We start from the raw sequence: 25,972 nt of genomic DNA on the forward strand, positions 1-25,972 counted from the left end.
AATTTTTTTTTCTTGTAGAGACAGGGGTCTCACTTTGTTGCCCAGGCTGGTCTCAAACTCTTGGCCTCAAGTGATCCTCCTGCCTCACCCTCCCAAGGCACCAGGATTATAGGTGTGAACCACTGCACGAGACCCAAAAGGAAGTCAATATTGACTTGTCTTATTACAAGGACAAGGTGAACATTGCAAATATTTAAATACAGCCTTCACCATTAAATTAGCAACGATACAAAAACCAGAATAACAAATGTATGATTTTCCTGATAGGGGCAGCAGCAATCTAGTTCATATTTGTAACAGAAGCGAATACATGAGTATTTAGTTCTTAAAAGAGTAAGTCATTTGAAGCATACCTCCCAGTCATAGGACATAATTATGGTTGTCCTTCATTTGTAAAAATTTAAAAAGTGAAATAGTGTCATTTATACCATTATGCTTAAAAACCCTGTTCTGATCCTCCATGTCAGTCACAGAGGATTTGAGAAATAAAAGATTTCTCTACTCTTTAGAAGTGCATTTTTAATCACCTGTCTAATGCAGTGGCTGAGTGGAAAGAATGAGTGAAATGACAAAATTCAAGCTGTACAATCAACAGATCTAAGAACATTCAATTTTGCCAATTCTGTGAAAATTAAAAATAGAGTACATTTGAGGGCGTCTTAAAAGAGGCAAATGAAAGTACAATAATAATTTATACAGAAAAGTCAGCTCTAAGGAAAAAGCTGAAAAGCTGTTTGAAAAGGATTTCTATTGAAGTCCCACAATGATATGTGAAATCTTTACATGGTGTTTGCTTCTGAATACACACTCTCTCCATCACTAAAAAAAGAATGATGACTATCACGTGTCAATTTTTTCTTAATGTATCAACTGAGAATGGAAAACTTTTAAAAAGTTTGTCTTGACATCATCCCCTGACAGAATATTCTAATAATCTCAGTATTTCCACTTCAGATTCAACTTGTCTAATCTTATCTCTGCTCTTCTCCAAGGTCCTAGAATTTAAACCTGAAATTTTATTTTCATCTTGACTGCTAGTTGTTCTTCCTTTCTCTCCATCATCACAGTCTCTCCAGCTTCCTCCTTTTTTCCATTTCTAGAGTCACTGGTGTAACTCAGGGGCTTTTGACCTGACTCTGCCATCATTGAAGTCTGTGGGATTTCTCTTCCTTTTATCTTGCCCCAATTCACTTCAGCACTCATAGGTGGAGTTCCTTAGAAGAATATCGTGACACATAGTTTGGGGACAAGATCTTTACTAGGATCAACACTTGTGTATTAGTCTGCTGTCACACTGCTAATAAAGACATACCCAAGACTGGGTAATTTATAAAGGAAAGAGGTTTAATTGACTCACAGTTCTGCAGGACTTGGGAGGCCTTGGGAAACTTATAATCATGGTGGAAGAGGAAGCAAACATGTCCTTCTTCACATGAAGGCAGCAAGAAGTGCAGAGCAGAGGTGGAGGGGAAATCCCCTTATAAAACCATCAGGTCTCATGAGAACTCACTATCGCGATAACAGCATGGAGGTAACCACCCCCATGATTCAATTACCTCCCACCAGGTCCCTCCCACAACACATGGGGATTACAGGAACTACAATTCAGGATGAGATTTAGATGGAGACAGAGCCAAACCACATTTGTTTTATATGTTTGCTTAAGTGTACCACATAGTTACCCTTTGAGCATGTGCATTTCAAGTCTTTTTTTTTTTTTTTTTCAAGTCTTGATTTCTTCCTTCTCTGGTTGTTCAGAAATCAAAGTTCTAAGGTGGTGGAGAGAGTAAGTGGGACAGCCACCACATACCATAAAGAACCTAAATATGGACGGATAGTTACACAGCTGTGCTTCTTTCACTACCTCATGCTTTCAAATAACAGAGAAAAGCCTGAGGTTTTTAAAAAGAGAAACATCATCGGTACCTTCATTAATAGGAGTAGTCTGCAGTGACTCAGGGACCCTTTTAGATAACGACAAGATTGTACAGAAATTATTGCTGGAGTTGACATTATGTTTTTTAAAAGCAAGTTCCAAATTACTAATCAGTAATTTCAGTTTCTAGCCTTTACATCTTATATTTTATCCTGCAACAAAATAAAGGAAGGACATTTTGGAGTGGCAAAAATAGAAATAATGAATTTACTTTTTCTCTTTCCTGTGAAACATTGGGGAGCTGGTTCTGCTAGGCACTATAAACTCCAGTGCTGCTGTCAACACATACTTGGTTTAAACTGTGATTGTAAGTTACTTACATCATATCATTTGCATGACACTGAATTACGTGCTAGGTGTCAAAACATGCCGCTTCTCTGTGAGGGCTTTTTGGTTATTGGGAAAGCTCTAATTTGAGAGCATGTGAATGTCTTATGTTCCAGGTACTAAAAACAAAAATGTAGTTTAAAACCTTGCCCTAAAAGCTTGTACTGAATGAACTGGTAGTTTGGGCAAAATTGTCTTATGAATTAAGTCTTTCAATAGGTTGACCCAATAAAGTCCAAAAAATCCCAGGGATAGAAGAGTCAGCCTTTCCACTACTCATTGCTGGCAGTCACCTATGCCAGGACGCTTCCAATATCTTTCTCGTCCCATAGTATCTTTTTTCTAAGTATATTATCAAGCGTTTCACTATCAGAATTATTAATAAATGGCCTAAGGTGGGAATTTGTCCTCAGGAGAATAGTGAAAATGCATACATTCCCACCCCTTCCATTATTTCCTCAGTATTTTAATATTCACAGCTTATACTTGTGTCTTGCATGGCCCAAATCAAAGAGTGAGCCTTTCCACTATCTCCTCTGCAGACTCATCTCCAGTTCTCTTCATTATCTAAATCTCTTGAGATAATTTAGGAATCTGACTCATTAACAAAGACAGCCGAAGACAGAGTCTTATAGAAGCTCCTAAACCTCCCTCCAGGTTACATCTGTCCAAAGACATTTGCTAAATGGGGAAAGTGGGTCATCCATCTTTAGTGCCATTCATGTTGAATGCTCACACAATACCCTGGGTAAATTGCGTCACTGAAATTTGAATTCAGTATGTCTAGTACCTCTTCCTCCTCCTTCTGACAACCCTGCCAGAAAAAGTGATTAGGTTTGTCCCATGAATTGCTATTTATGGGCCCTTGTTGGCACTTAAAGAGAACTTCTACTGTATTAATTGTTCTGTATGATAATTTATTCTGGAATTTTCCCTGGAAACAATGCCAACTGTGCAATTCTGTAATTTGTAACGCTCCCCTTTAGAAAACATTTAGTGATACTGTCTGCAAGTTCTTTAATCAGGGACTAAAATGCAATTTATCTGAATCAAGAGATTTGAACTCATTGTTCAAAGGACAAGAAAACAAGAGACAGAATGCCATAAGAGATGGGAATTGCTGAACATTAGAAAGTCGGAGCTCTGTCTAACGTTTGCCCCGGGAGTAGGTAAAGATTGCCCTGCAGAGATCGCTGACAGATGCTTCTGTTTCCAGGTCTAATTACTCTTCCTGTGTCTCTCCTTTCTCTGCACGAATTTCTCCTACATATTGTTTTGGCTTGAGCTTTATCCTATTCCTGGCCCATTGAAGAATTTTTAATAACTCCTAATAGTCTACTGTATTCAATGAAAGCATATCTACTTCTTAAGAGTCTGTAAAATCTGACTCGATTTTTAAGACTAAATATCACTTGTTATATTCCCCAGGGACTCCATCTGGCTCAGGATTGCTGCTTTCCTCCTCTCTTTCCCTATCCTGCCCCCCAAGAACCTTCCATGATGATGTCTATAGATTTGCTCCCGCTCTTCCCATTAGAATTCCCTTCCTCGATCTCTCTATTAATAGTCTATCTTGCAGATCCACCTCGTGCAATACCTTCCTTGAAGTCTTGCAGTCACTTGCTTTCTAACACTTTTATGTACTAAGTATTTACTAGCAGTTTATTATTCAATTAATACATGTTATTACACTACATTGTCTCATTACTTATATCTCATTACTTATATCCTTTAAAAGAATTTAATTTGTGTCTGTGTGTATCTTGTTTCATGTTGTATTTTCCTATCAACTAAACGATAAACAATTTGTTGTAGCCAACATGTTTCATATTTCTCTCGTACTCAGCAACATTTAGCATGCATGGAACTTTACTATGAAGTATACAGTAGGCAATCAACATATATATATTTGAATTCTGTATCACTTGGTTTTCAGCCTATGGCAAGATATTCATGAATATTTTTGTGCAATAGGTTATTTGACAAGATTCCACACTTTAAAAATATTTAATATTGAGAAATCTCTAAGTCCACAGGTCAGCTGAAGTTTTTCATTTGCGCGAAAGAAAAACTCTGGGTAAGGCAACTCTTTAGATAATAGAAACGAATATAAAAGACTAATATTATGTGGGTATTTGTGTGTGAACATAAATGTATATTTTTCATTCAACTCCTGAGCAAAGAGATTTTTTTTAACTTAAGCAAATTCAATCACAAAATTCCTAGAAAATCTACTAATTGTTGAATCAAATGTATACATATTGGCAGTGCATTGCATTGGAGTAGCATAAAATGAGGCATCTATATTTACATCTTAGTAGGTTGAAAACTGCATCTCCTTCACTTCTCTATTAGTGACTCATATTCAAATATGAGTTTTTTCCTGCAAGGAGTCAGGTAATACAAAAATATAAATTTATTTTGGTGGGCTTATGTCTTCCTCCTTCTAGAAAAAAAGATTTTGTTACTGTTTTATCACAGAACTTAGTAGGAAGACCACACACACACACATACACTCAATCACAGAAAGACTGAATATAACTACAGGTAAGTCAAACATTAAATTGAGTTCTTTATCTCTTCATTCTGGTAAGAGAAACCTGCTGATGCTGTGTGAGACTATGTCACAACAATGTCTAAATTATTTAATTGAAGTTTCCAAGATACAGATAAATAATACAGAAGTACTCTACATCCAGGCAGTGTTCTAAGTATTTAATGGGTATTAGCTTGTTTAGTCCTCACAATTACCCAATGAGGTAGATGCTATCATTTTGAAGAAACAGACACACAGAGGTTAAGTGACTTGCTCAATATCACAAAATTAGTAACGGTGGAGCTAGATTTTAGACTCAAGCAGACTGGCTGTGAAGACTGTGGTCTTCACCACTTCATCCTACTGCCTCAACATAATACTTTGATGGTTAGCACTAAGACTGAATGATTGAAGAATAACCCTGAATGGCTAAAAAAAAACCTCTTTCACATGAGGGTTAATAAGCTATCTTGATCCATCCCAAGAGTGTAAAGACAGAAGGAGCTCAATGCAAACTTGTTGAGTTAAAATGATTACATTTTCCCACATTATATTTTATAGCTTAAAATATAAAAATGACACATTTCTTAGAATTATATACATTCTTAACATTTCATGTCATTTTTATTCTAAAATAAAATGTGCCTTAAAATTTACAGTATCTTCCCATTGCTGCCAGCAAGTTGTAAGTCATACTTTCTAGTAAGCTCAGGAAAAACCAGTATCAGAACTTACAGGATGGTATTAGAAGGTTAGAAGAAAACCCCAGAGACAGCAGAGATAGGTGTGCCTTTTTTTTTTTTTTTCCAGAAATGCTACATCACCAATACTCTTAATGGTACAGAGGACTCAGCTGCCTTGAATTGAAAGTTATTTCAGGGGAGTCAGACTTCCAATTGGAAGAACTTTCAGAAACATTTTAATCAGTCTAGTTCCACTGCGTTTTACTTGGCTGATTACACAGTGTCTACATCTAAGTGAAATCCTCCAGCAAATATAAAATGTAAATCCCCAGTGATACAAGAGCATTGTGTCCTGGATCAATGGCAGCATTTTTTTTCTTTTTTCTTTATTTTTTTGTCTTTTTTTGAGACGTGGTCTTGCTCTGTTGTCCAGGCTGGAGTGTAGTGGTGCAATCTCAGCTCACTGCAACCTCTGCTTCCTAGGTTCAAGCGATTCTTGTGCCTCAGCCTCCTGAGTAGCTGGGACTACAGGCACATGCCACCACGCCCAGCTAATTTTTATATTTTTAGTAGAGATGGGGTTTCGCCATATTGGCCAGGCTGGTCTTGAACTCTTGACCTTGTGATCTGCCCTCCTTGGCCTCCCAAAGTGCCGAGATTACAGGCATGAAACACCACACCCAGCCCATTTTTTTCTTTCTTCGTGTTATATAAAATCATGGTATACGTTACATTCCGTGAGCTATTGGAATCAATGGAATAAGGCATATCATGTTGAAAAGATCTACACTTGTGTACTGTTAGCAATAGGTTTCTGTTCATTTTCCACTATTGGGAGTTATCCAAACACCCACTGTCCTCCACCCTCAATAAGCTGCCTTTTTTGGGACAAGTGGCAGCCATTGAGTGCAGATGGCCAGGAGTACATGTATTTGCTCAGTGAGAAATTAATTAAGGTAGATGAAAACTGTGACCTAATTGGTTGCAATCACGGCCATATTTTTACAGCAGTAACAAGTGTATATCTACCTATTGCTATGTCTAAGACTATTTCTTTCACAGGAAAATAGATATATTGAAATCAAAACCATTTTCTCAAAATTATGCTCCTAGTAGTTGTATCAATATGTGCACTTTCATATTTTGACCCCCACAGAAATAGTTAGAACGTACACAGACAACCTCCCAAACGTTACCTTCTCTAACACTTTCTAAATGTTTTCTGTTGTGATTCTTTTGAACCTTTTAGTCTACAATCCTCTAGCTGTAGAAACAGATAATTTTACATGGAGTACTTATTTGTTTATAGGATTTATAGTCGTGACAGCAAATACATTTCAACTTAAGATGCACTTTAATGCCTGCTGACAATACAATTAAAACTTCTCATCTAAGTTGGATGTCCCCAAAACCTTGACAAGAAAACCAATAAAAGTAGTCTTGCATTGTGTGTCCTATTTCTTTGGAGAATAAAAGGAATGCAAATTAAGTCAATGAGAAACCATGGGCAAAATATTTTAACTGATCATCATCAAAGAGAACATAAAATCCTCTGTTCTTCAAATACCTATTACTGTTTTTTTTTTTCTTTTCTATTTTTAATCTTGCAAGAATCAGTGACTGGAGAACTGGCTCGGCTATTTCATACAGGCTTTTGCTACTCAGACAAATGTGACAGCCCTCAAGGAAACTTAAAAACGTAATTTAGCCCCAGATGGTTCTTTTAAACTTTACTATATTATCAAAGCACTATAAGCTTTAAAATTTAAAAAGTCAATTTATCCTGCCACCTATTCACTTCCTTCACCCCTCTCCTCATTTGCCTTTTCCAAATTGAATTGAAAGGTCAATTTTGATATTCACCTGGTCGCTCACATCCGCTGATTCTTTGCCTTTCACTTGCTTCTTTGTTCCTGTTCTGCAAACCCCCAGTTCTGGTTGGATCCAGCTCTCTGCAAATAAAGCTTGACTACTTTTTCCAATCTCCTTGACAGCCGGCTGAAGCCCTGGGACTGTATTTCTGGTCAGTGAAATGTCGGCAGAAAAGGTGGCAACTACCCCCGGGCTTGACCCTTAAACATGTGTGAAATTGTCTGGTTCTTTCTCTCACGATCGTGAAGGAATTTTAGCGGACTTTGAAGTTAGGAGTAGGGTGTGGAGGGGATGTAGTTATAGACACTTGATGTGGACAGTTGACTATGTGAAGAGCGACTGTTACCCCTAAACCTCTTTGGAATGTGACAACAGAGAGCAAAACAAAAAGCCTTCACTTTGTTATGTCTCTGAGTTTTGGGAGCTGTTTGTTAGCTTCATTTGCTTACCCTCATCAATAGAATTAACACCAACAGTGGGTCCTTAAATGCTACAAGACAACCATGCTACATTTCCCAAGCATGTTCACACTCCTTGTCTCCTAAAGGATTTTCTCATACCCCCCCCCCCCATTTTTTTTTTCCTTTCCTCAGTCTCTGCTGTTGATCTTGCTTCTTACTTAACTGAGAAACTGGAAGTAATCAAAGGAGAATGTCTATAAGCTCCACACGATCACGTCTCCTTACTTACCCAGCATCTACCTGGATGTGCCCTGCTTCCCCGGTGTCAGTGGTCCTGTCTAAGATGACTCTGTAGGTGTATATACTGGTAAATGTTTCGGATCTTTATGTCAGACTCTCAGCTCATCTTTCCTATATTTGGACAATGGAAGACCTGGTGGCCTTAATGGAGATTATATAGAGATGCAAATTTCCCCCACAAAAGACAGCTTTGCAGGGCAACTTCAGTCTGCTGGCCATGTGGCAGCCATCTCAAAATATGTCAAAGAAATATATTTGGGGGTAAAATATTTTGATTTTCATTCCCCCCTCTCCCCCCAAGATAGGATCGTGCTCTGTTACCCAGCCTGGAGTGCAGTAGTGCCATCATGGCTCATTGCAGCCTTGACCTCCTGGGCTCGAGTGATCCTCCCCAAGCAGCTGGGACCACAGGCGTGTGCCACCACACCTAGCTAAGTTTTTAATTATTTGTAGAGACTACATCTCCCAATGTTGCCCAGGCTGCTCTGAAACTCCTGGGCTCAAGTGATCCTCCCAACTTAGCTTCCCAAAGTGCAGAGATTATAGACATAAGCCACCATTCCTGGCCTTGATTTTCTTCCCCAGAGTATTCAACATCTCATATATAGTGAATTGGCATGGAGGAAATATTTTAACACGCAGTACTCTAAGCCAGGGGTTCTTTAGCTACAAAGGGCAGCAGAATCACCTGAATGACCTATGAAATCATGGATTTCTGAGCCCCACCCCCAAAATTTCTGATTCAGTTGTTCTGGGGTGGGACCTGAGAATTTACATTTCCCCCAAGTCTGCAGGCGATGCTTCTGCTGCTGGTCCAAGGACACACTATGGGAACCACGGTTTCAGGCTTGCTACCAAAAGTGCGATCCCTGAACCAGCAGCATAGACCTTATCCAACAGCATGTAAGAAATTCAGAATCTCTGCCTGTCTCGAACTATTTAATTGGAATTTGCATTTTAACTAGGAGGTTTAACAAGGCGTATTCTCCTGGTAATTTGTATGCATATTAGAGTTTGAAAAGCATTAGGATTTTAAAAAATAGAAGGGATATAAGATTGAATGTTTTCCTTAAGGTAAGGAGAAGTCTGGCATTGCCAAGTGTAAAGAAAGTCAAATGTTGAGAACTGTTAAGTAATATAGTTACAGTAGTTCTTCTTGTCTGTGGTTGTGCTTGCTACAGTTTCAGTTACCCTTGGTCACTGAAAATAGGTGAATACAGTATAATCAGATATTTTGAGACAGAGAAACTACATTCATAAAACTTTTATTACAGCTTATTGTTATAATTATTGTTTTATTATTGTTGCTTCTAATCTCTTATTGTGCCTAATTGATAAATTAGACTTTCTTATAAGTATGTATGTATAGGAAAAACAACATATATAGGACTAGACATCATGTACAGTTTCAGGCATCTGGGGGGGAGGGGTCTTGGAATGTATCCACCTCAAATAGGTGTAACATCAAAGCAGCAAAAAGCTAACATAACTAACTTCATTTTTGTTTAAGGGACCTTTACCTATTCCCGCACATAGGCAAGGATAATTATAGAGCACTGAGATCATATACAAAAACAGCAATCATGTAGTTTTTCAGAAAGAACTCTGAGTTTAAAGGACAAATAACTATGTTTTGTTAGATTTATGGAAATACTGTGACCTAACCAGGGAAAAGAAGTTCCCAACATCCTCACACCCTCGCTGGTGCCCAGATATCTGCAGTAATCAGTTACCTCTTGCCCCGAGCCCTCCATCTTCCTCCTGCCCTTGACATAAAAAGAGCCAAAAATTTGGAATGACTTAAGATGGTACTTTAGCATGATAGTCTGCCATCGTCTGGGTTTGCTGGCTTTCTGAATAACCCTGTTTTTCCTCCCACCAACCCTTGTCTCTTGAGTTTTGCCTTTCAAGCTTGAGTGCAATATTTGAAGCAGGTGCACTTTCAAGCAGGTGCACTATTGTATATATTATACAAAATAGCTATAATTATATATATGTCTTAATTATATGTGTGTATGTGTTTAATTTGTTTGTAGTCTATAAATACATGTTATCTTTTTTTTTAAAAAAAAAGACAACCTGCGTAGGTTGAGGAGCTTAAGAATCCCTGAAAGCACAATTAGCAACCCAGGTGACCAAAAGCTCAGAATGAGGCAGAATTTCTAGGGTGGCAGCAGACCAAAGCTAACACTGACTGACACCTGAGCCTAGAAGTTGTCAAAAATGGAGAAGCCATTGGGCAAGTTCCCAGCTCCATCTCTGGCACTCTTCCTCCTGGCAACTATAAAAGACTTATGCTTGGGCTGCTTCTGTCTTCCATGTTCTTAGCTTCATGTAAGACGTAACGATGGCAGGTCTGAGAGTAGGAAAAGATGTTCAGTAAGAGAATAATTCTGGACAGTCTCGTTAAAAGGCTGGAAGCAGAATTGGCCAATAAGAGGTATATATTGAGAGAACTTTTCTAACCCCTTAAGCTTTCTTGGTCCAATATCAAAAACTGTCACTGATAGTAATAAAATGCAAACGAATATTAAGAAAGGGTTACATAAGTAAATGTATTATTTTATCTCCTAGTGCTCTGGAGATACCATTTTTTAAACGATTATATTCTTTTTATGTTTAATATATTAAAATAAAAGTATTAAAATAATAACCAATATTTGAAACAAAAAGTCTTTGAAATGTTCTTAAGGAACACATTATACCAGGTGAAAGAAGTTTGCTTAAAGATTGTAGGTAATTGTTACTCAAATCTTTTCTAATATTGGTCAGAAAACAAAGCTTCCCTAATCTCTACAATAAAATGATATAAGAATTTTAATAATATGTTCAAAAGCTAGTATATGTAGGATGTATAAATTATACTAGCATAAAGTTTCTAAAAATAATTTCAACTTTCATTTTAGATTCAATAGGTACATATACATGTATGTTACATGGTTATATCACATGATGCTAAGGTTGGGGATGCAAATGCTCTGTCCCCTAGATATAGAACATAGTACCCAAAAGTTAGGCTTGCAACTCTTGCTTTCCTTCCTCCATCTGCATTGTTAGTCCCCAGTGTCTATTGTTGCCATATTTATGTTCATGAGTTCTCAATGTTTAGCTCCGACTTATAAATGAGAACACGCAGTATTTGTTTTTCTGTTCCTGTGTTAATTTGTTTGGGATAATGGCCTCCAGCTGCATCCACATTGCTGCAAAGGACATACTTTTGTTCTTTTTTATGGTATTTAGTAGTCCAACATGTATGTGTACCTCATTTTCTTTATCCAATCCACCACGGACGGGCACCGAGGTTGATTACGGTGCTATAGTAAACAGCACTGTTAGGAACATAAAAGTATATGTCTTTTTGGTAGAACGATTTATTTTCTTTTGGATATATATTCAGTAGTGGGATTTTGGGGTTGAATAGTAGTTCTGTTTTACATTCTTTGAGATATTAAAAGCTTTAATTTCTTTGCTTTCCACAGTGGCTGAATCCATTTACATTCCCACCAACAGTGTATAAGCATTGCCTTGTCTCCACAGCCTTGTTTTGTTGTTGTTGTTGTTACTTTTTTTGGTTTTGTTGTTGTCTTTTGACTTTTTAATACAGACATAGAGGATTATGACATAATGGGACCATCTTTAGACAGGCAAAGATGGAAGAGCATAATGCCTGGGGGCGGGGTAATGAGTTGTGACATGAGCTACGCAGCATGCAAGCTTGGCGTATTGAAATGGAGGATGCACATGCGGCTGTGATTGCTTTGCCAAGTGGACTTGAAAGGTGGTCATTCTTTGCTGTGTGTAACGGGCATCCTGGTTCTCAGGTTGCCAAATATTGCAGTGAGCGTTTGTTAGATCACATCGCCAATAACCAGGATTTACAGGGTCTGCAGGAGCACCTTCTGTGGAAAATGTAAAGAATGAAATCAGAACAGATTCCCTGGAGATTGATGAACACATGAGAGTTATGTCAGAGAAGAAACATGGTGCAGATAGAAGTGGGTCAACAGCTGTAAGCATCTTACTTTTTCCCCAACATACTTATTTCATTAACTGTGAAGACTCTAGAGGTTTACTTTGTAGGAACAGAAAAGTTCATTTCTTCACAAATCACAAATCCGCTGGAAAAAGAATGAATTCAGAATGCAGGTGGCTCTGTAATGATTCAGCATGTGAAAGGCTCTCTGGCTGTATCCATAGCCCTTGGGGATCTTGATGACAAATGTGTCCATGGGAAAGGTCCTACAGAGCAGGTTGTCTCACCGGTGCCTGAAGTCCATGATATTAAAAGATCTGAAGAAGATGATCCATTCATTATCCTTGCATGTGGTGGTATCTGGGATGTTATGGGAAATGAAGAGCTCTGTAATTTTGTAAGATCCAGACTTGAAGTCACTGATGACCCTGAGAAAGTTTCCAATGAAATGTCAACACCTGTTTGTATAAGGGAAGTCAAGACAACATGAGTGTGATTTTTCATCTGTTTTCCAAATGCACCCAAAGTATCACCAGAAACAGCGAAGAAGGAGGCAGAGTTGGACAAGTACGTGGAATGCGGAGTAGAAGAAATCATAAAGAAGCAGGGGGAAGGTGTCCCTGACTTAGTCCATGGGATGTACACACTAGCCAATGAGAACATCCCCAGCCTGTCACCTGGAGGTGAACTGGCAAACAAGCAGAATGTTATTGAAGCCATTTATAAAAGATGGAATCTTTATAAAAATGATGACAGTGACTCCACATCAACTGATGCTGTGTGCTAAAACTGCTCATCTAGCCGTGGAGTTTACCTTCACCTCCAAAGTTGAGTAGAGCTCAGCTTTGTTGAACCTTTTAACATCCATCCTCAACTTTAAGGAAGGGAATATGACATGGGTGAGAATGATGACACCAGAGAACTTCAGCAGTACAACTTCTAGCTCATAACTGATTTTTTTTTGTAAATTTGACACTTACGTAAACGTGATTTCAAACAGTAAGTCAAACATACCTTGATCCTCTCTAGGTAGTACCAGCTGGTACTAATTCTACTGAAACTATACCAAAAAAATCTAGGATGCGGGACTCCTCCCTAACTCATTCTATCAAGCCAGCTTCACCGTGAAACAAAAACCTCACAGGACATAACAAAAAAGGAAAAGCACAGGCCAATATCCATGATGAAAATAGATGTAAAAATCCAACAAACTGAATCCAGTAGCACATCAGAAAGTTAATTTACCATGATCAAGTAGGCTTCACTCCTGGGATGCAAAGTTGGTTCAACATATGCAAATCAGTAAATTCATCACATAAACAGAACTGAAAAATCACATGATCATCTCAATAGGCATAGGAAAGGCTTTTGATAAAATCTAACATCCTTCCATATTAAACCGTCAACAAACGAGGCATCAAAGGAACATACATCAAAATAACAAGATCCATCTATGACAAGCCCAGAGCCAACATCATACCAAACAGGCAAAAGCCGAATGCATTTCCCTAAGAACTACAGCAAGACAAAGACGCCCACTCTCAACCACTTTTATTCAACATAGTACTGGAAGTCTTTGCCAGAGTAACGAGGCAAGATAATGAAATAAAAGGCACCCAAATAGAAAAGGAGAAGTCAAAATCATCTCTCTTTGCAGACTTAATGATTATATACCTAGAAAATTCCAAAGACTGCACCGAAAGGCTCCTGGATCCTGATAAACAACTTCAGTAAAGTTTCAGATAGAAAATCAGTGTACGAAAATCAGTAGCATTTCCACACACCAATAACATTCAACTCAAAACCAAATCAAGAACACACTCTCATTTACAGTTGCCATACACACAAAAATAAAATACCTGGGAATACATCTAACCAAGGAGGTGAAAGATTTCTACAAGGAGAACTACAAAACACTGTTGAAAGAAACTACAAATGACACAAACAAATAAAAAACATTCCATGCTCATGGACTGGAAGAGTCAATATTGCTAAAATGGCCATACTGCCCAAAGCAATCTACAAATTCAGTGCCATTCCTATCAAGTTGCCAATGTCATTCTTCACAGAATTAGAAGAAAAAAAACTATTTCAAAATTCACACAGAACGAAAGGAGAATCAACGTAGCCAAAGCAATCCTAAGAAAAAAGAGCAAAGTTGGAGGCATCCCACTACCCAACTTCAAAGTATACTGTTAGGCTATATCAATCAAAACCACATAGTACTGGTACAAAAGCAGACACACGGACCAATGGAACAGAATATAGAACCCAGTAATAAACTGCGTACCTATAGCCATCTGATCTTTGACAGAATCAGCAAAAGTAAGCGGTGAGGAAAGTACTCCCTATTCAATAAATGGTGTTGGAACAGCTGGCTAGCCATATGCAGAAGAATAACCCCAACCTCTCAGCACATACAAAACTTACGTCAAGATGAATGAAAAATGTAAAAGTAGGACCTCAAACTATAAGAATCCTAGAAGAAAACCTAAAAAACACCAGTCAGGACATCAGCCTTAAGGAATAATTTATGACTCAGTTCTCAAAAACAATTGTAAATAAAACAAAAATTGACAAGTAGGACATAATTAAACTAAAGAGCTTCTGCACAGCAAAAGAAACTGTAAACAGAGTAAACAGTGTAAACATTTTTTAAAATCTATTTAACCATCTCACACCAGTTAGAATGGCGATCATTAAAAAGTCAGGAAACAACAGATGCTGGAGAGGATGTGGAGAAATAGGAAAACTTTTACACTGTTGGTGAGAGTATAAATTAATTCAACCATTGTGGAAGATAGTGTGGTGATTCCTCAAGGATCTAGAACCAGAAATACCGTTGGACCCAGCAATCCTATTACTGAATATATACCCAAAGGATTATATAAATCATTCTACTATAAAACACATGCACACGTATGTTTATTGCAGCACTATATACAATAGCAAAGACTTGCAACCAACCCAAATGCCCATCAATGATAGACTGGATAAAGAAAATGTGCCACATATACACCATGGAGTACTATGCAGCCATAAAAAATGATGAGTTCATGTCCTTTGCAGGAACATGGATGAAGCTGGAAACCATCATTCTCAGCAAACTAACACAGGAACAGAAAACCAAACACAACATGTTCTCACTCATAAGTAGGAGTTGAACAACACGGACACAGGGAGGGGAACATCACTGGGGCCTGCCAGGGGGTGGGGGAAAAGGGGAGGGAGAGCATTAGAACAAATACCTAATGCATGCAGGGCTTAAAACCTACATGATGGGTTGATAGGTACAGCAAACCACCATGGCACGTGTATACCCATGTAACAAACCTGCACGTTCAGCACATGTATCTCAGAACTTAAGGTAAAATATAAAAAATAAAAAATCTATTTAACCTTTTATGCTACTGAAATTTCCTGCTTGTATTTCAACCTTACATAAGAAAAATATATTTTGTTGTCATATTAAATTCTTTAGTTCTCCTTGCTTAATGTGACCTTTCCCATCTTCAATTGGAAATGTTTTGATTTCAGAAATTATAGTGCATGTTGAAAGAAGTTATTGATTTTTGTCATCATATGTATGCTTATCTGTCTAATTAGCATGATAGTACTAAATTTACTAAGATATATGTGCATTTCAATGCAATATTAGGCTTTAATATTTTTCCTTGGAAAGAATGATGCAAAATTGCCACAAAATTACATTGCCCGAAAGATAAATTATATTTGTTTTAATAAAGCATGTTTTACGCAATTTGGAAGTGACTCATCCCTCACTGTTAACTTAGTGCACTGGTTATGATGAGCAACGTTGTGAAGGTAACTAAGCCTATGAAGGTAAACTTTTAGAAGAGAAGAGCGAACATCAACACTGACCTTGGTCTTATATTTAATTTTCTGTCTTCTTTCAGCCAATATTACCATAAGTTGTTTACTGAATCACACGTTTACCTAAAATAAATCCTTTTTATGCCGCAATTATTGCAGGTGACATAGTATACACCTACTAATTGCATATGCTTCTTGATTTTTTTAAGAAAACTTTTCTGCTGGAATGACCACTGAGTATGAACGCAATTAGTGATTTTCTGCTACATTTAGCCACATTCTGTGTACTTGATTACACAAACGGCTTTTCTTTTGAGAAGACATGCTTCATTTGAGTTACCTATGAATTTTGTCTTTTATCTGATTAATGTTCCTTAGACTGGCCACAGATGGACTATATGACCGGTAGGGTCATATTTCTGGACAAAAAAAAGAGTAATTAATCCTGTGTTTGCTTATTCAATAGATGAATTATAGCCATGCCCCACATGAGGAAAAATGAGGATACAAAAAATTAGCTGGGCATGGTGGCGTGAGCCTGTAATCCTAGCTAGTTGGGAGGCTGAGGCAGGAGAATCGCTTGAACCCAGGAGGCAGAGGTTGCAGTGAGCTGGGATCATGCCACTGCACTCTAGGCTGGCGACAGTGCAAGACTCTGTCTCAAAAAAAGAAAAGAAATTTTGCAATTATTTATATTTCTTCCTATATACAATTTTCATAAGTAACATTTGAGTAGTGGCTCAATCTCAGTGTAATTTACTTAAGCACCATGGACAAGAGCAAAACATTTATTAAGGTCTCATGTTTTGACAAGAAAGAAGGCGTGTTAATTTCCTGATAATTATTTAGGGCTCTTCACGCCCATACTATGGGTGGGATTTCACCCAGTGACTCTTACAGCACCACTCTCTATTGCGGATTAAAATATGTTTAATGCATCATCTTCCAAAACCAAAGTCTTGGGCATCCCTCCTTCTACTCTTACGTGGTGTGTCTTCAAAAGCGCATGAGTGGAACAACAGTCACGTGTAACAGCACTGCAGCTTCCCAGCTCCACACACTGTCCCAAGTAAATATTGCCCAAGATTCTTCTCAAAGAACAGCTGATCAGAAGTGAAGGTCCCAAAGGACCTGATAGGAAGAGCTAAGAGACTAAAAGCAAATCTAATTGCAGCTGTTCATGTCTTTTCCCTAGGATTTCTGAGTCCTCTCTCCCATTTGAAAATCCCAACTATAGCCTTCAGGATCCTTGTTTACTCAATTTCTTGAACAGCATTGCCTATTTATACCCGGCTACAAGAGCATCCAAATGAAAGAAAACTCGTCCCATGGTGTCAGGAGGTTCTCTTGCGGCTCTAGAACCCCTCTGAGCCCAGCAAGGGTACGTTCTACATGGACTGCCATACCCAGCCCCATACTGCTCTCACAACCCTCATGGTGCTTTTATTCTTACGCTTCTCTGGGTTTTTGATCAAGTTGCCTGCCATATACTGCCTCCAATTTACCCAGCCATCTACAGACACTGAGCCATCATATTTACGAAAAAACACAAGATACCAAAATGGACATGTCATTTTGTATTTTTTTTTTCTCAAGGCTACTAATTAAAAAGATTTAACAAAAATAGCAAAGGAGCCCAGTGACTTCTCCAAGATGATTTGTGAAACTCCTTCATCACACAAATACGACAGCTTCAACAAACAAGCTCTCAGCCACCCCACACATTGATGCATTCTTTAAACTGTTCCTGTTACAGCCCTCAGCTCCATACCAGTAATCTCCCAAAAATGCTCAGGATTTAAGCTCCAAGCAAAATAGTAAAAATGTACCATTACAAATGCCATGGCAATGTCTGGAAATTACCGGACATGGTCTAAAAAGGAGAGGCATGCATAATCCACCCCTTGTTTAGCAAATAATCAAGAAATAACCATAAAAATGGGCAACCAGCAGCCCTTGGGGGTGCTCTGTCTGTGGAGTAGCCGTTCTTTCATTCTTTTACTTTCATAATAAACTGCTTTCACTTTACAAACTCACTCTGAATTCTTTCTTCTGTGAGATCCAGAACCCTCTCTGGGGATCTGGATCAGGACCCCTTTCTTGTAACAGCTAAAACAGTGCAGGCATGTAATAAGAGCTCAATAACTATTTGTTGTATAGATGGTTAAGTGACCAGAAAAGCATCTGGCCATATTGCTTGGAGTTTTCAGAACAAGCATGCTATAGAATCTCGGTGTGGAGGGAGACCAATAGAAGACGATGAAAACTGTAGCAAGTTAAGAACATGTTGCATATTTCTTGTGTTTGAAAAAGGGTGTTACTATAGCTGTGCTATGAATGTCTCAGTATGCATAAAATACTAAGAAGGCACTTTTTATATTTCTACGTTCTGCAGAGCAGGCTGACAGGTGAACAGATAGTACAGGCCAGGGATAAGTAGTCATAAAATCAGTATTGCTTTGAAATCTGCTCATCCTTAGGAGAAAATGTTTTTCTTTCTTTCTTTCTTTCTTTCTTTCTTTTTTTTTTTTTAAGACAGGGTCTCACTCCCGAAATCCAGGCTGGAGTGCAGTGGCATGATCTCAGCTCACTGCAGCCTCAGCAGCCCAGGCTCAGGTGATCCTCCCACTTCAGCCCCCCAGGTAGCTGAGACTACAGGCATGAGCCACCACGCCCGGCTAATCTTTGTATTTTTTGTAGATATGGGTTTTCGCTATGTTATGCAGGCTGGTCTCAAACTCCTGGGCTCAAGCGATTTGCCCACCTTAGCCTCCCAAAGTGCTGGGATTACAGGCAAGAGCTATTGTGCCCAGCCTAAGAGAAAATGTCATCTATGATGTTGTCAAGTGGTGGTGTCAGAAGAAAGCTACAAAGAGCAAATTTGCCATGAATCTTTTATGTTTTTCTAAGTTTTGTGAGCGTGGCACTGATTGCCCTGTGTTCTGGACTATCAGTTCAAGGAGCAGCTATGGATATAGAGGTAGTGTCTCGTCTGTAGCAAAGGATAAGTTTGCTTACAGCTTTGGAAGATAGAGGAGTATATCCCCTTGGACATGCTTGCTGCCCGTTATAAACAATTGGGGTTCCCAAAACTCTCGGGGTCCTCTCCTGTAGTGCAACCTACTGAATGTGCAGGGGCCATCTGACCCTCTTTGTGTTGCCCTGTGGGACATGGAGCTCAGGAAACTGGCACAAACATGCACATGTTCTGGCCACTGCTGTTGTTCCATGAATTGTCTTTCATTTATGACCTGGGGTCTTATGAGGTCTATGGACATCCATGAAACTGGGGCAGGCACACTTGTTAGCTTGTAACTAGAGTTAAGATTTCAGACCCTTCACAGTCCTTGAGAGTTCTGGCATTAAGTGTGGGATGCTGAAAAAGGTATGTCTTTCTAGAAGAGAAAGAATGAGGACTTTATGGGCTGATGAACAAGATTTGAGAAGAGTCCATGGGAATTGCTAGTAAATATGTTGACCAAATTGTATGGTTAGCTGAACAATAAATAGTACTTCACCACTGCCCATTGACGAGGAGAAAGTGGGAAGGGGGTCACAGCTGACAATACCAGGAAGCAGGCTCAAAACATCTAACAAATACTATGTCATCTCTCCTCCAGGCAGAGGAACTTCCTTGAGAAACTGATGGTTAATCCGGTGCACTGAATTATAGCAACTTGTACTAAAATTCATCCTAGGCCAGCAAAAATGTCCACCCCTTTCTGACAACAGTTTTATAGCTGAATGTCTATACTGAGTGTGAAAGGAGGAACCTTTGGGACCATTATTCTGGGCAGAACTAAGATAAGTGTTAGAGCGCTGTCTGGTTCTCTTGAGACATGTGCTAAGGAGGAATGGTAGCAGCTGGGCCATCTTACAATTCAATCCCTCCTGCAGTCCATCAGGCCAATTGTGGATCCACTTAAGACAACTGTACACGGACTTAGAGGAGGTTGGTTTTTGTTTTCGGTTTTCTTGTGGTTTGTTTGTTTTGCAGTGCATCCTGGCTGCTATAAGGGAGCATTAGCCTTGTCAAGGAGATTTCTTGATATAGTTAAACTCTTGGAGAAACTGTAGAAGAGAGATTGACTAGTATTATGGCTCTTACTGCTCCTGATTGGAGTTACAATGTTGATAAAGGAGTCCCACTGGAGAATGACATGTTGACCCAATGAAATCTAGATAAATTCCTGTAGGCAGCAACACCACCGTGGAAAATTTCCCTGGTCTTTATATTGAAATAAGGCAAGAGCTTCAGTGATATTAGCATGGAAATAGAGTTGCAGGTGTCCCACATTAAAGTGAATTCCTTTAAAATGTTGCCCCTGTAAGAGCCAGTCAAGCACTGGTTGGCTGGAGGATGCAAAGCTAGTGGCCCCAGCTGGAAAGCAATGTGACTGCTGATGAGTTATGGGGTTTTCATGGTGTAAATAAGAGGACTCCCCCACCACGGAGAGTACTGACTGGGGTGAACATATTTGAAGTTCCTTCCGTTGAACCAAAGCTGCCGCCACGCTGCTCAAAACTGAAGGTAAATGTGAGGTCGCTTGCACAGAGCTTCCTTCTTTCTCTGTAGTATCCTTCACTCTTTCCCTACCCCGATCTCAGCGACTTTATGGAGACAGAAGATTAGAGATGGAGCTGAGGTCTCTTTGTTTCTAAGGTGGAATCAAAGGTTATATCCACCTACTGGAATATGTTTGGGAATTTTGAAAAGGGGAAGAATTCAAACTTTTATGGCTTTTTGGATATAGGCACCTAGAAAACTAGCCTGTGCAGACCCATAAAAGAAAATGGGTCTAGATTCAGCTCATGAGGTTGGGGAAGGGTTCACAGTGCGAAAAGAAGGTTAACGTTACCTTATGGGCCTATTCAATGTTCTGTTGTTGATGCTTCTACATATGAATGTATAGTAGACAATGATGTGTTATATGATTGTACTTCTTGGTCCCATACTGCCAGAGGCAATTTTTTTGACTGAGAAGAGCCACATGTAGAGAATTCCTAGTGGGACATAGAAATAGCTCCGTACCTTATATTTCTTTCCTCTCCTAGGTGTTCTATCGGAAATAGTATAGCATCTTAGGGAAAGGAAGATCATAGCCTTGTTGAAGGACTTAAAGGTAGAAAGAATAGTAAGAGATGCATTAGCCCAATACAACAGCCTTATATAGTTGGTGGAAAAAAACCTAACACAACTGGAGTTTCACAGGAGTCATCAACTTGAATTCAGTTATTGCTCCCAACACGTCAGCAGTTGCAGACGTTGCAAAGGTGATTGAATTCATTACACAGATTGACAGCACTTGGTGTGTTGTCTTAAACACTGCTGAAACCTATTTTGACATAGGCCTAGCACCAAGGCATATAGATTAGTTCTCATTCAAGTGGTAAGGTCTCCAATGTATGGTTGCTGTACTGCCTGGCTGTTGCCTAAACTTCCCTGCCATTTGCCACCAAGGAGCAGGTCAGGATTTAGCACAAGTGCTTCTGTTCTTTAATTTCCAATGTTTTTCGTATGTGTATAATGTTGCCAAGTCAGAATGTTCATCCTCAGTGGCCCTGACTGTGGTATTATCACACTTCCTCTAGCGGGAGTAACTGATAAATCCTGAAAAAATGCAAAAGAACTGCTTGCCAAGTAAAGTTGTTTTTATGGAACAATGTGGGTGGATTCACAATGCTAAGTCCCTCTGGCATCAAGGAAGACTGCTTGCTGTCTCATCAGACCTCAAAGCAAAAAAAAAAAAAAAAAAAAAAGGATGCCACATTGCTTGACTCTTTAGGAATTGGAGACAGAATGTACTGCTCTTGGGCATTCTGCTTGTCCTTTATATTGGCTTTTCCAAAAATCATAATTTGAATGGGGCCCAAACCAACAGTCTCCACTTAAAGGTGTTCAGCAAACTGAAATACGCTTTCCATTTTGGGAACCCACAGGCTTAACTCCATCTTGAGTGACCAATGATTTGCTACTTTGTGCCTTTGATAAAGAGAAGCTGCCTCCATTCAGAGGTGCCCATTAGGGTCTGGACTTGTCCTCTCCTTGAGACAGACAATGCAGTTAGGGAGAGGATAAGTCCTGACCCCAGTGGAAACAGTGAATGGAGACAGCTTCTCTACCAGAGACTCAAAGTAGCAAATTATAACGCCCTTTATAAAGCAGCTGCTGACATAAAAAACATGACCTACCGAGGCCTTGTGACTTGCTGGTCTGATATTCTCATTTGGCAGTGGGTGGGTCAATTCAGAATCAATGACAAGTTGGGAAGGGCCCAACAAGCCTTGGCTGGTAAAAGGAAACAGCATATTTATGAATGCAACCAGGCTGGCCTGAGCAGTATCTTAGCATTCTGGCAGCAACTTTACATAAAACACGGTAACTATCTTTTTGGTAGAAACTTTATCTCCCTTTCTGTCACCTGACGCTAAGCTGCTACCTCAATGGAGCCTTCAATCCACAGTGGACCCCTAAATGCCTATGGCTGGTTCACTGATGGTTTGGCTGAGTTGAATTACAGCAATCTCAGCAAGGCTGCTGGGGCTGTTGAATCCCAGTGGCAGCTATGCAGAAAATGAATGTGGTTCTCTCTAGTATGTGGGCACAGCTCAAGGCCATTCTCATTGATCTGGCCAGTATAGTCCTTGGTGAACTTTGTTACATTTTTATTGACTCCTAGGTTGTTCCCAATGGCCTAGCTGTTCGGCATGCCACTTGGAAAACCACAGACCGACAGATACAGTATGTCCTCTTTGGGATCAAGAACTGCGAAAATAATTCACAGCTGCTAATCAAAACATGTGGACCCCTCATGTAGATACACCACATGAGTCTGTCTTCTGATAAGACCAGCTGGAAGGAAGCAGCTGATTGAGCTTGCACCATCCAGATTGTCACCTTGGCTGCCTGAATCCATCATTGTATCAGACATGCTAACATATCCACCAACATAGACTGGATACAAAGGAAAGGACCCTGTATGTCTGATGCAGAGGCCACCGTGCAAGCCAGACCTGGGACTCCTGCCAGAAGCTGAACAAACAGCTTACCTGAAGGTAAGGCCACATTGTTTGGGGTATTGCACAAACACATTGTTGGAAGCCTACACTAAGCAGTCAGGTGGTGGTGGTCCTTCACCACTCTTGTTTTAATTTAGGTTCCGCTGTGGCTGTTTGAGTTTGATCGTCTGACCCTGTGGCATTCTGGGGGGTAGACAAATGCTCTCCATAAATATAAAGGACAGATTGGACTGGCTGACCTCATGCAGTCCCTCCAAAATAAGGATTGACTGCATTACTCAAACTGATCTGGAAATGCCAGGGCTCACCAGCCGTTTGGGCAGCCACACTGGAAGCCCCGGGACTTTTGCCCAGAAACTGATGTGGGTACTACTTGGGGCACTCCAACAAATGTAAACAATGCCTTCTTTCCAGGGACTCTGTGTCCTTGCGAGAACTGTGCTTCTTGTGTGTAGCCACGCATTTTTTACTCTCTTCTTGAAAACACAGTGACTCATACCTTAGGGTGGTCATAAGAAAGCTCTCCGATGACCTCAAAGATCCCTCCGAAATGAGGCTGTCATTGGTTTATCCAAAGAGTCTCCTGGAGGGGTAATTGACACATTTTTTTATGTGCAACCTGGGGGCAGTTGTCTGTGCATTGGAAGTCCTCCACTTAGAAATGGTGATACAAAATTTGTCCCTGATTTTAGCCAACGTGATCAATGGTGCCAACTTTGCCCTGGAAGACAATAAAATCAGTTTCAGCTCATTGGCCAGGGTTGTTATGGATGATACAATTGCCCTACATTTTCTGCTTGCAAGCCAAGGCAGGGTCTTTGCAAATGCTAATACATCCTGCTATACTTGGATTAATGCCTTGGGTCAAGTGAAAAGGTCGATACAGAAACTGATGGTTTATGGGATTTGTTTAGCTGGTTAGGCCTGGGATCCCAGGAGCCATGATTGAGGTCACTACAGCTGCTTGGAGTCTTGTTGGTAATAGCCTCCATTAAATACTACATAAGACAAATTGAAAGAATGTATCCCAACCTCTTTCCCTCAGATTAATTAGAGTGGTTATTAGAGTGGCGTATTCATGGAAAATTCATCACAATCCAGGATGGTAGAGAAACAAGGGGTAGATGTTGGGAGATAACCCATCACAGGATTCTCGCATTTATCCATATCTTTTGACTTTGTTTTGGATTGTCTTTTAGAGGATGTTTGTCCAGAAAACAGCTATGGAAGATAGTTTGTTTCTCTAGAGAAAAGGACAGACATATTTTCGGTCTGGTATAATAAAGGTATTTCCTCCCCGCTGTGGATCAAAAGGCAAACATGCTTACTGTCACTTGTAAAAAATTTGGGTTCCCAAAGCATAGGCTTCCTCTCCTATAATGCAGCACACTCACCTGCAGGTGTCATTGGGCCCTGTTTGTGTTGCTGCCTAAGAACTGGCATTTATGAAACCAGAAAAAACCTGTTATTCTGGCTATGCTATTGCTTTGAGTAATAAACCATCCTTTATCTCTAACAATGAATCTAATGCCTTCTACCTACCTTCATGAAATGGTGGCCAGCTAAGTTGTCGGATTGCAAGTAGGAAAGAATCTCAAACCATTTATAGTTCTTGATAATAAGTTCCAGTGCATTCAAATTATGTTAGACTTATCCCTCTATCTGGGAGGAATCATCAATTTTGTATGTAAAAATGCACTCTGATTTTCCAGTGAGAAAGATGGAAGGCCCAACAGTCACTACTCTAGGGTAAAGTTTAGTAGAGAAAATAAGAGTGGCCGTGTTACTGTGGAAAGACTTATCCTCAAAAACAGCTGGATCCTCAAAAAAATGGGATGAGCCAGAGTCAAAAAATGACTAAGGAGAGTGGTTCTCAAGGACCCAAATGATGCTGAGGTCCTGAGCAAATACCATAAGTTTAATTCTCTACTGCATTACGTAGTAGAATGTATTGTGTTTTAGAAGTGCTGCCATTGAAATGTGCAGTTCATTCAATAATAATGGGAGGCCCCATCCAGCAGAGGGAGAAAAGCATCAGGATATAGCAGCCAACGCTCAGGGCAAGGAAAGGTAGTTGTCATCTGACTTCTTCTTTAGGAGGCAGAATCTTGGACTGCTCTTCTCTTTTCCTGCTTTGCTCTAGCCACACTGACCATTGGTTTCCTCAAACACACTAAGCCTTTCCCCTTTATGGAGATAGTTTATGAGCTATGACATCTGCCTGAAATGTTCTTTCCCATGATTCTAACAAGACTAGCTATGTCTTACATGCATTCAGTTCATTCAGCAGTTAGTGAGACCCTATATGTGCCAGATTTTGTTTCACATTTTGGGGATAAAACAATACCCCAAAAGAAACTATGCATTAATGCAAAATCCTGCCCTCATGGAACTTATATTCTAGTAGGGTGTAGGAACACAGACTATACATTATGTAAATAAATAAGCCAAGTGCTGTTTCAAGTAATGGCAAAAGCTGTAGAGAAAAATAAGCTGGCAAGAGAGAGTGAGTGGCAGAATAACAGTGGGGATTTTGCACAGGGTGTAGGGAACATCACATAAGCAACATGGGAACAAAGAAGAGAGGTCAGGGGTGAGTTGTGTAGATAACTGGGGGAAGACAGGTCAGAGCTGAAGAAATAAGAAGTGCAAAGGCCCTGAGGTGGAAGTGTGCTATGCTGTGTGCATGGCTGGAGTACAGGAGAAAAGGAGTGAAGGAGGAGGAGGAGCTAAGGTCATGGAAGTACTGAGGCTGAATCATGTCGAGTCTTGCAGTCATTGTAGGGACTTGGCTGCTGCTGCGTGAGAAGCAGCAGAGTTTCCATAGTCAGGTGGGCTGTAATGATGGATGACTGGATTGCCTGAGGAGAGAAGGAACTATCAGAGAGACAGGAAGGCATGTGTCAGGGTAAGTCAGAGGGCAAACGATCTAGTGCAAAAGTGGAAAGAGGGATCTTACATAGAAGCACAGGAAGTTCTTCCTCCAGATCAGCAGGAGAAGGCAGCAAAAATGGGTAGGATTGGTTGTTGGGAGCTTAGGAAACATCTCTTCTCATTGCTTCTATTTTTGTTTTCCCCCCGAGAGATAGG

The 25,972-nt window shown here is 39.8% G+C and overlaps 1 pseudogene; it reads left to right on the plus strand.

Annotated features, from left to right (window-relative positions):
- Window positions 1–10,402: 10,402 nt before the first annotated feature.
- LOC129489279 (protein phosphatase 1A-like) lies at window positions 10,403–12,985 on the plus strand (annotated as a pseudogene).
- Window positions 12,986–25,972: the final 12,987 nt, after the last annotated feature.

The sequence above is a fragment of the Symphalangus syndactylus genome, chromosome 1 (assembly GCF_028878055.3).
Source record: "Symphalangus syndactylus isolate Jambi chromosome 1, NHGRI_mSymSyn1-v2.1_pri, whole genome shotgun sequence".
In the NCBI taxonomy this organism is placed as follows: Eukaryota; Metazoa; Chordata; class Mammalia; order Primates; family Hylobatidae; genus Symphalangus; species Symphalangus syndactylus.